Raw genomic sequence first — 12,183 nt, forward strand, 5'->3', positions numbered from 1 at the left:
AAGTGCTTTGGTCTGTCATCCTATTAGTATGCTTCCTTGGTGTCAGGTACAAAAGGGATGGGGTAGTGGCAGTGGAAGAGAAATCCAAGTCTGTTGTGGCTATGATTTATCTGATAATTGGATTTCACATTGAAATGGCATGGTCACCCATAGGCTTTCAGACTCCTCTGTTAAGAACCCTGTCATTTCCACCTCCTATTTTGTGCTTTTTCAGGCTTTGAGGAGGCTGTGTTGGAATGCCTGAGCCACCGTCGCCTAGGCAACGATTTGGTTACTTCCCTTGGTCTCAGTGCTTCGGAGTTGGGGTTGTGGTGGCGTTTCAGATCATGGGAGCCTCGGCTCCCAAGTTGTCCCATGATCCCAAGCAGCACCAGGAAAGTAAGCAATGAGATGTTCAGTCTGAATCCGAAACCCTTTGTATATGGCAGCCTTGCCTTTGTTGTTGCTGAGCTTGGAACTTTCCTTGCGGACCTAACCAAAATGTAACTTCAAGTACAAGATGAAAGTATTGATGTCCATTTAATGGGGTAAAATTCTGAGGAATCTTTCATGCTTTGTTCTCAATCTGTAAAGAAGAAGGTGTTTTGGCTCTGTATTCTGAAATAGCTCCTGTTTTACTAAGACCGGCATCATATAGCACCATTAAAACTGGCACTTACTGGAGCTTGAAGAGATTATTTGTAGAATATTTAGAAGATGAAACTCCTCTAATTAATATGATCGGTGGGGTGGTGTCAGGAGTGATATTTTCCACCATATCCAATCCACTGACGTACTAAAGGGTGAGATTTAGCTTTAAGCTTGTGTATTTTGCACAAAAATAAATTGATATTGGATTAAAGACCTAAATGTGAGACCTGAAACCATAAAAATCTTAGAAGAGACCACAGAGAGTAACTTCTCTGACATCACCTTCTTTCTAGAAATGTCTCCTGACGCAAGGGAAACAGAAGCAATAATAAACAATTGGGACTACCTCAAAATAAAAAGCTTCTGCACAGCAAAGGAAAATAATCATAACTATTCAAGGCAACTTACTCAATGAAAGAAGATATTTGCAAATGGCATATCCAATAAAGGATTAGTATCCAAAATCTATAAACAACTTATAAAACTCAACACCCCAAAAATGAATAATCCCATTAAAAAATGGACAGTAGACATGAATAGACATTTCTCCAAAGAAGACATATAGATAGCTAACAGACACATGGAATGATGCTCAACATCAATTATAGTCAAGGAAATATAAATCGAAACCACAATGAGATATCACCTCACACTAGTCAAAATGACTAAAATTAACAACACAGGAAACAACAGGTGTTGGTAAGGATGTGGAGAAAGGGGAACCCTCTTGCACTGTTGGTAGAAATGCAAACCAAATGCAAACCAAATGCAAACCAAAACTCTGGAAAACAGCATGGAGGTTTCTCAAAAAGTTAAAAAAATAACTACTCTACCATCCAGCAATTGTAGTACTAATTCAAAGCACTAATTCAAAGAGATATATGCACCCCGATGTTTACAGCAGCATTATCTACAATAGCCAAATGATGGAAACAGCCCAAGTGTCCATCAACTGATGAATGGATAAAGAAGTGTGTGTGTGTGTGTGTGTGTGTGTGTGTGTGTGTATAATGGAATATTATATATATAAATATATATATAATGGAATATTATATATATAATATATAGTACATTACATTATATATACTATGGTACATATGTGTGTATATATAGTATATATATATATATATATGTATATATCACATATATACACATATATAATGGAATATTACTCAGCCATAAAAAAGAATGAAATCTTGCCATTTGCAATGACATGGATGGAACTAGAGAGTATTAGGCTAAGCAAACTGAGTCAGTCAGAGAAAGACAAGTACCATTATTTCACTTATATTTGGAATATAATAAACGAAACAAAAAGAGAGAGAGAGAGAGAGAGAAACCAAGAAACAGACTCTTAGCTACAGAGAGCAAGCTGATAGTTACCAGAGGGGAGGTAAGTGGGGGATGGGTTAAATAGGTTATGGGGATTAAGTTGTGCACTTGTGATGAGCACTGGGTGATGTATGGAAGTGTGGAATCATGATATTGTACACCTGAAACTAATATTACACTGTAATATTAACTGGAATTTAAATAAAAACTTAAAAACAAAACAAAACAAACAAAAGAAATGGCACGGTTAACCCGTTTCCTCATCTCTACCCACTTTTTAAATCTTACCCATCTTTTAGGGTTCACCTCAAACACATTCTTGTGCCTGACCCCTATGCAGGCGGTGCTTCCCCTGTGATCACGTGACACACACGTATACCATTCAGTTTGTCACCTCACCTACTGACAGATTATAAGTGATTACACTCACTAGAAAAAAGTCTAACCCTTATGTGAATTCACAGAATGATCAGAGGGATCTCAGAAATGTGGCTATGCCTGTCTTCCTAACTGGATTTTATGTTCCTTAAAGACTGCGACTTGGTTTTGATTATTTTTGCAATCTTTGTACCACCTATAATGTGTAATGCAAAAATTCCCTCACTTACTAACATTCAATTTACAAACTTTTGTAGTAACAAAGGTTTTCGCTTGGGCAAAAGTGAAGCAATCTCACAGTCATCAACAGATGGTTGGGTATGGTTCCCTAAGATGTGGCGATCAAGTCTCTCACTAATTAACTGCATGTCTGAAGCAGCATCATGTTATCAACTTATTTTTTATTTAAAAAAAAAGAAAGAAAATGCAAGCCTATTTGGGAAAAAATGTATGAGGATTAAAAAATCATAATTGGCAAATAGTCACAGTTCTTTAACAAAACTTTACACAAACATGCTGAGATTGCTTGTCAAGTATCCCAGGACTTCTGAACAAATAAGCTAATGAACAGCCTTTTGGATCCTGACTTGATCATAAGTTAAAGAAGATTTTCAACTACCTACTCAATGTAGTAAGGATTCAGTATTTTTTTTTTTTTGGCTACACAAAAGATTTTTATTTTTTTTTAATTTTATTTAAATCCAAGTTAGTTAACATATAGTGTAATAACGGTTTCAGGAGTAGAATTTAGTGATTCATCACTTACATTATCATCCAATGCTCATCTCAACAAGTGCCCTCCTTAATGCCCATCACCCCACCCAACACCCCTCCAGCAACCTTGTTTGTTCTCTATAGTCAATAAATTTTGATCTGATTTCATTTTAATTTCTTTGAATCTGAACTAAATTTTAAGCCTTTTGAAGGGAAGAGCCACATTAACTGCTTCTTTTACATCCTCTTCAAATGACCAAGCAAGGTGCTAAATAGCATGGTCAGCCATAGAAAGAGAACAAGTTAAAAGAATCATTATCAAAATAAGCCCATGGTGGGCACTTGGGTGGCTCAGTCGGAGCGTCTGACTCTTGATATTGGCTCAAGTCATGATCTCGAAGTTGTGAGATCGTCTTCATTGGGCTCTGTGCTGAGCATGGGGCCTGCTTAGGATTTCTTTCTCTCCCTCTGCCCCCTCTCCTGTTCATGCTCTCTCTCTCCCTTTCTCTCTAAAATAAAAATTAGAAAAAGAAAAACCCATCGTACATATATGTGTATGAGATTCTGCATGCTAACCTAGACTTTTTCCCTCCAAGAAAGCACCCCAGAAATGAAGGGAAAGGAAAAAAATGTGCAGAGTATCTTCAGACACTTGTGTACAGCAGAGTTTGTAGGTTCAGGTCAGACAGCCTGGTTTCTTCAGATGGAGGCACTTATTAAGTATATAATGTTGGGTAAGTCGTAGAGCCATTCTGTGCCTTGGTTTGCACTTCTATAAAATGGGGATGAAAACAATAGCAGGCCCCATGTCATATAGACACTCTGAGTCTTAAAAGAATGAGGAGTTTGAAAAATAGAGCCCACAGCCCAAATCTGCTCCACCACCTGTCATTTCTAAGATAAATAAAGTTTTATTGCAACACAAAGACACACACAGACGCACACAGACACACACACACACACACACACACACACACACACACAAGTTAATGCATGTGAAGTGCTACGTGTTTTGCCTGTCCACTAGCAAATGCTCAGTGAGTGTTCGGTATTGTTTTTGTGGTGTTGGCAGACATAGACTGGAGTCCTGGTTCTGCTGTTCTTGAGACTTGCAATTTTGTGTTTCCTTATCTGAGAAAGGGAAATATTTAAATATTTAAACCATAGGATCTCTAGTACTAACTCTAACTTGGGTTATTCGGTAAAGGACATACATATGGTATTTGAAAGAGAAATTTAGGCAAGGAAAAAGAACAGAGAAAATTACTTGACAGAAAGGATTCTTCCTTCTCTTATTATACCCAAAACAAAAAGCAGCTAAGATAGGGAACAGGATACAAGAAGAGATAGTGATAGCATAAAAAGGAAGAGGAGGCAATATTTCACTCAGGGCTCTATTGCTTTTATTAACTGAGAGACAAATTCACTCAGAACTTTTAATTCTTCAAATAACAGGCATCATAAACACCATTATCTGTTTGCTTGTGCCTGTAGCGTTTACTGTAATTCCTCAGATTAAAACCACAGCTTCTAATATTACAGGACAAGGATGGAGTGAGAAAGGCTTAATGCAATTCAAGATATTCAAAGGTAAAAAGCTGCAAATGAAAATTATCACAATGAGCAAGAATAAAATTATTATAAAACTGTCACATTTCTAATATTTCATATCACTTCTGACCATAAGCTCTGCAGCTATAAAAGCAATATCTTTTACTCCCCAGTGTGCAGTGGTGATGGTTCGCATTCTTCAAGGCTTATGATGTTAAAATGCCTTTAATTATGTTCCGGATAGCTATTCATAAGGCATCCTTAAACCTCTCCAAGGTCAGCGTCTTCCTTCTCACTGATTCTCAGATCATCACTCTATGATTCTAGCTTCACTGACACAATATTCATTTTATCCTGGGGAAAGACACAATTGCTGAATTGGTCACACTGGCATCCGGGACGGGAACAAGAATTGTCCCAGAAGGTTCCTTTGCTGGGCACTTGATGTCTGCATTGGTCTCCTCTGCCATTCTTTAGAGGTCAGCCAAACAGAAAATTCAAACTGGTACTTAATGCAATTCAAAAGCCTAAGCACTGCAAACAGCCATCACCTTTTGGGGCCATTTGGAGACCCTGAGAATCAAGCAGATGGTAAGCGGCAGAGCCCCTTACAGATTTGTGTTTCTGGCGACACCTTGTAATGGGGAACATGAAAGTAATGTTGAGTTGCCAATCGCAGTGCTAGGTGGGCACTTGAAAACTGAAAACCTAAGTCTATCGATAGTTTATCCTGAACATAAGCAATTGCTGGCTGTGCTACATACAGTGATAGACTTTATTCTCAAGCCATTAATTTAAACACTCAGACTCCAAAACCCAAAAAAGAATCAACTTCATGGATCGCTGGCCTTGTTAACAAGTAGCAAATGGGGTAAGTTATATTTCAGGAGCACTGGCTCACCAAGTCCTTGTTAAGGGCACAGCAACTTTGGAAATGTCCTTGTTTTCAGGGATTTTCTTTCCGTTCACACACACACACACACACACACACACACACACACAGACCTGTACATCTGCTTCCTCTTTGTGAAATTTCTATAAGCCCATGACAAACAAGTGGGAGCAGGGGAACCCAGAGCCCATAGCCATTCAGAAGAAAGACCAAGTACAGAATGGGATATGAAGTCATTTCCAGGGGCCACCCAGATAATGAGGCATGACTTCATTTTCTTTTAATAATTTGTACAATAATTTTACTGTGGGTTTTCTGCTTATGCAGAGAAATCTAGGCCCATTATCATAAATCTGGACAACAGAGATGCCATGGCATAAGTTCTACTCAGAGATGATCACTGATAATATTTTGGTCTTTTCACCTAATCTTATTTTCAAGCATTGTTGTATGGTCAATTTGTTTTATATCTGTTCATTTCTAGCCTACACCTAATCATGATCTTTAATTAATTTTGCTTATTTATGAGTTTATTGCCTGTGACCCGATCCCTGCCCCCAAACCCTCCTCTTGCCCTAGAAAGTATGCTTCCAAAAGGATTAGAGTTTTGTCCTATTCCTTCATTTTGTAGAACCTGGGGACCACTTCAGCACTCAATAGATTATTGAATGCATGAATCAATTGAGATCAAATTGAGCATATAACATTAAATCTTATATTTCTCTCCCAACATCATAACAGTGTAATGAGCACATCTTGTGTGTCACCACAGAATCCCCTCAGTCTTTCCACTCATTCCAAGTAGTACAGGAGTGTCTAGTTCCCTGTAGGCCTTCATGAAGTTCACGCAAGAGCAGTTGGAGAATGCCTTACCCCCACTTGGCCTGGCCATAAAATATGAATTACTATATCCTGTGTAATAATTTTAGTATTACTGAATGTTTCAGTGGTTTATAGTTTTCAATATTACAAATAAAGTTATGATGATTATCTCCACATGCAAAGATTTTCCTCATTTAAGAAATGGAATTAGTAAATCAAAGATGAAGGGTCTTTTTAACAACATATGGACCAATTACCCCCAAAAAGACTGTACCATTTTACACTTTCATAACAATACAGAAGCTGGTTCCTTTCATTGCAAGCTTACCAGTACCAAGTATTATCTGCATTGCTGTTTTGATAATTTGGTAAGTTGCATACAATTTTTTATTTTAATTTACATTTTTCGTATTTCTAGTATCCCCTCTTTTAGTAACTGTCTCTTATGGAAGATCAAGACTTTTCAGAATTTTGTGAGGAGTCAGACATACTCTACAACATGAGCCAAATCACCCTAGGAGATGGCCATTAGACCAAATGAAGGTTGGAGAGGAAATCTAAGGGAAGGTTTGAGTTGGAACAAGAAGGAGAAGGGAGCTGTTCAACTGAATAAACATGGGTGCCTATTCCTGGCCACATGGGAAGATAGTGGAGGTCCAGAGATGAAAAAGACACAAAACTGTCATCTTGGAGCTACTAGTCTAGTGATCATGTTGAAGAGAGAACTGAATGCCTAAACTAAAGTCATCCTATAGAAAAATTATAGAGGAAGCTTTATTAAGGTTTGGCTTCATTGGAAAGGGTAAAAATGAGTTCAAAATCCTCCCACAGCAAATTAGGGAAAGTGGATTGTTTGGAATGCATTTAGATGGGCTATGAAAGAAATTACACAATGCTGGTGGTTTAGAGGTAGATGTACCTGGATTAGGTTCAAGTGATACCACATGGGGTAAATGATAATGCAATATTATAATAAGGAAACCCAAACGTAAGAATTAGCCAACCCTGGTTTCAAGACTAAATTCAATGGCTTCTAGGTTATGGCCTTGGACATGTTAATTTCTTTGGTCTTCTATTTTCTTATCTGTGGAATGAAGATGATAATACCTTCTTGACAGGGTTGTGATATAATTTTAAATAAGATAGTGCATGGAAGAGCCTAGCAAATCAATGGTACAAAGTAGATAACTGATAAAAGTCATGAAGAAAAAAAAAATGTTAAAGTTTTTTGAAGTCAAAGACAAAATTCCTCTGAAGACGAGAACTGTGTTTTGGTTACGTGAAATAGATCAGTGTCCCATTTGACCAGGAAGAGATAGGCCCAAGACCAGCATCTGAAAATGAAGAAAAGGTTGTAAAATATAGAAACTATGAAGAAAGTAAGAAGTAACAACCAAACAGTAACAGTAAGAACCACAACAAAATGCTGATAAAAGAAACTGTCCCAATACCTTTTTTTTCAAAAATGAAGGATATGAAATAATAAGTAACCAAAGCTACTTGCTACATGTTAATAATACTGTATGGTATACTTGAAATATTGCTAATCTTACGTGTTCTCATTACCAAAAAAAGAAAAAAAAATCTTAACCTGTATGAGGTGATGGATGTGTTAATTAAATTGACTGTGGTAATCATTTCACTATGTATGCATGGATCAAATCATTACATTGTCCTCCTTAAATACACACAATTTTTATTTGTCAATTACATCTTAATGAAGCTGGAAAAAAAACAAAAGTGAGTTTTTCCTACCTGCTCACAAAATTGGATGTTGTCACTCTTTATTTTTTTTTTTATTTTTCTAACCTTTATTTATTTTTGAGAGACAGAGCACCAGTGGGGAAAGAGCAGAGAGAGAGGGAGACACAGAATCCACAGCAGGCTTCAGGCTCTGAGCGGTCAGCACAGAGCCCAATGCAGGGCTCAAACCCACAGATCCTGAGATCAAGACCTGAGCTGAAGTCAGCACCTAACCAACTGAGCCCCCAGGCACCCCTAATGTTGTCACTCTTGAAATTTTGACAATAAGGTTTGAAAAATGTTGTATTTAATAGCTGTACATTTGCATATTTTGATATTAGTGAGGTTGTAGACCTTCTTCACATTGAAATAGTAAAAATTCTCTCTTGAAAAAAAAAAGTTGTTTGTTGGAGGAGGCTGAGATGTAACCCCTCCTTTTATATCCAAAACTTCAACAAAATAAACACCCCCATTATGGATGTGTTCATTAACTTGATTGGGGGAATCGTTTCATAATGTATGTGTGCATCACATCATCACATTGTATACTCTAAGTATATCACAATTTTACTTGTCAATTATACCTGCATAAAGTTGGGCAAAAAACAGATTCCTCTAAAACACTTTGCTATCCACATAGTCTAATACCAAATGTATTAACTATTATGTTTATATGGATTTAAGATTACTAGCAGCTCTCTTTTCTTCTGTAGTTATGACTGCTTTCCTGGTGGGGTGGGAGATAAAGTGCTGTGTGTGTTAGATTGAGAAATAAAAAAGTACATATCTAAAATATCTTATCTACTAATCTTTGCATGTGAATCCAATGCCTTCTCCTCAAGTGAAGTTCTTACAGTTGGCTTCCCTGCCATCTTTCTTACAAAAACTGTACCTGTAATGCCTATAATGCAGCATTAGTTTTCATTTTGGTTTCTCTAAAGTGGAGCAATAAATTAAAGACAAAATAATAAGTAAAGGCAAAATACTCTGAATATATAATTCTTCTTGGTTCTTACAATTTTTTGGAAAACTTTTACTGTTGTTTTTCCCAGGTTTAATTTAATGCTGTTTTATTAAACACCTCTCCTTTACTGAGACTTGCCATTATTGTTTCATAATAAACAAAAGCTCTCTTACAGAACTACTTAATCAGCTAGGATAATATTTCCATAAATTAAATAGTTATACTAAAAAAATCTCTGATAAGCAACATATCTAATTTTGGTAAGCATACAACTTCTCTGGTAGAAGTATATGTGCATGACTTAAGTGACCTGAAGTGACCTGAAGTGACTTATTTCTAGCAATATGGCAAACTGGGTAATTCTAAACAACCTTCCTGACTAAAGCAGGTAAGTGGTGGATAAAATATATATTCAATCTTCAAAAGGCATTGCTGAGTTAGCACAAAAGGAAGTAATTCATAGAGGTCAAAGAAAAAATGGAACTAGGAACTTTGATGGATAAGAGGATACCAAAATCACATTATATGTAGAGGTTTCTGGTAAACCCTAGAGTTCATGAGCTTCTGTTTTGATGCTGGAAAAGGTGCAGGGGAATGGAGCTAAAATCTAGGATCTTCCAGGGGTTCCTGGATAGATCAGTCAGTTAAGACCCCCAACTCCTGATTTTAGCTCAGGTCATGATCTCAAGGTCATAAGATTGAGCCCCGTGTGGCCATGAGATCAAGCCCCATGTTAGGCTCACTGTGGAGCCCAGAGCCTGCTTTGGATTCTCTCTCTCCCCCTCTCTCTCTCTCCCCATTCCCTGCTGGTGCACGATCCTTCTTTCTCAAAATAAATAAATAAAGTTAAAAATCTAGGATCTGCCAAAGGATGGAGGTTATAAAGGCAAACTCCATGAGGTGCAGCCCCTAATAGCTATACATTGAAGGAAAAAAGAGACATAAAAATTGTGTTTATCAATTTATTGCATTTATTGATTCTATGCTAAGTGAAGAGAAAAAAAATCCCATTTGAGAATTTGCCATCATTAAACAATCATTGCAGAGGTATACAATTCAAATTCATGCTTTCATTTTAGTAAAAAAAAAAAATCTACACTGAAGTAAAGTGGTCCTGGGTTACTAAAGCTGCAAATATCATGAACACATACAAATGTCTTTTGGAGGAATCCAACTACAACCTAGGCCTCAAGAAATTCTCACAAGGTGCCAATTAAAATGAGTAGCTTGTGGCCTAAAATCACAAAACACAAAAGGAAACACAAAAAGTGACCACCAGCAGGAACAAAGAGATGAATATCAGAAGTGAAAGTCTTCAGTGATTGCAATAATCATACAGAGTATAAAATATACAAATTCAATATGTTTAAAAAAAATAAAAGAGAAGCTTGAAAATACAGGCAGAGAAGAGAAATTACAAGGAACAACTAAGTATATTTAGAAACACCCAAATTACACTCACATACATTTAAAATAAATTAATTGGGGCGCCTGGGTGGCGCAGTCGGTTAAGCGCCCGACTTCAGCCAGGTCACGATCTCGCGGTCCGTTGAGTTCGAGCTCCGCGTCAGGCTCTGGGCTGATGGCTCGGAGCCTGGAGCCTGTTTCTGATTCTGTGTCTCCCTCTCTCTGCCCCTCCCCCGTTCATGCTCTGTCTCTCTCTGTCCCAAAAATAAATAAAAAAACGTTGAAAAAAAAAATTTAAAAATAAATTAATTAAAATTAAACATAAAATGAGTAAATAGGAAATTGGAGACAACACTTAAGAGTTTTAGTGAACTGAAAGATCCAAATAAATGATCTAGAATGCATCTTCGAAAGAAAAGTGACTAAAAACATTAAATAGGGTAAGATACATAGAGGATAGACGGATAAATATCTGGCATAAACCTTAATTGGTGATCCAGAAAGAGATTGTATTAGTCAGAATAGGCTAATCTATGGCACAACAAAAAGTAAAGCCCACATTTTAGTAGCCTAACAAAACAAATGTATTTCTCACTCATATAAAGTTCAGTGTGTATCAGGCAAATTTTCAGGGAAATATCTCCTCCAGAGCAGTGGAATCTTGTGCATCTTCCACCTCAATAAGTGGTTTGCTGCCAAAGGAGAAGACAAAGCTGAACATTAACAGAAGAGGCATCAATGATCCTGAGAATACATAGCATTATCTCTGTTTCTGTTTGCCCTCCGGTCATAAAATCACTCCATTCTTCTACCCACACACAGAACACACTCAGCCCCAACCCAAAGGCCCATCTGTCATTGCCCTCAGCTCGAAATCCAAGAATTCTGAGTGAGAGTCACTTAGTCTTTCCAAACATGGCTTCTCTTCTCATGAGATCTATGAAGTCACCATTATGCCACACCTCACCTAATCGACTGTGAAACAAGAACAAAATAGTTACGGTAAAGATTCCCGTTTGAAAAGGAAATGAATGGGAGACATATAATATAATATACCTTTCACTGAAATCCACTGGACAGATACTGCGCGTGCTCCTTACTCAAGGGAGATTTTCCTTAATTAACCTCTGATTCTCCTCTTTGGAGGAATCTTTGTCCATTGGTTTCATGTCCCATGGTGTCATTCTCTGTCAAGTTATTCCTTTTTAATTAGTATCCTTGACCACATCTAAAATGAGCTTTGGGAGTCATTCACTGTTGTGGTCTGCACAGGTTTCAAAACTGACTTTCTGTTTATTGAAAGTTGGAACCCAATGGTTGTTTCAAATCTTAAAAGTCATATGTTTTGTTTTGTTTTGTTTTGTTTTTTCAAATCCAGACTCAGAGTTTTTTTGTCATTATAGGTTTCCTAAAAACTTATTAACTTTCTGAACTATTTGCTTCCAGTCAGTTACATGTGCCAGTAATGACACCAGAGGTACTCTTAAAGACATTGTTTTTTGATATGATTTCTTCTTTTATTCTCTTGTCCCTCATACTTCTCTGTTTTGATTTAATGGGAGGTACTTTAAGGCTATCTGGAGCAATGAAGGGGGTGGAGGTGGGGGTTGGGTCATTTTATCTATTGGTAGGTTTTGCTAGTTGCCAGTTTTAGGTCTTTTGACTTTCTCAATTCTATAGGGTTCTGAGTTTCTATTCCCTATTATTGTGCAAACTGACCTTATCTCTCTTGAACAAATCCCTTTTTAAA

General features: G+C 37.2%; 1 pseudogene; it reads left to right on the plus strand.

The window, feature by feature from the left end:
* Positions 1 to 236: 236 nt before the first annotated feature.
* On the plus strand, positions 237 to 779 carry LOC131508092 (brain mitochondrial carrier protein 1-like; annotated as a pseudogene).
* Positions 780 to 12,183: the final 11,404 nt, after the last annotated feature.

Source organism: Neofelis nebulosa, chromosome 3 (genome assembly GCF_028018385.1).
Source record: "Neofelis nebulosa isolate mNeoNeb1 chromosome 3, mNeoNeb1.pri, whole genome shotgun sequence".
NCBI classification, from domain to species: domain Eukaryota; kingdom Metazoa; phylum Chordata; class Mammalia; order Carnivora; family Felidae; genus Neofelis; species Neofelis nebulosa.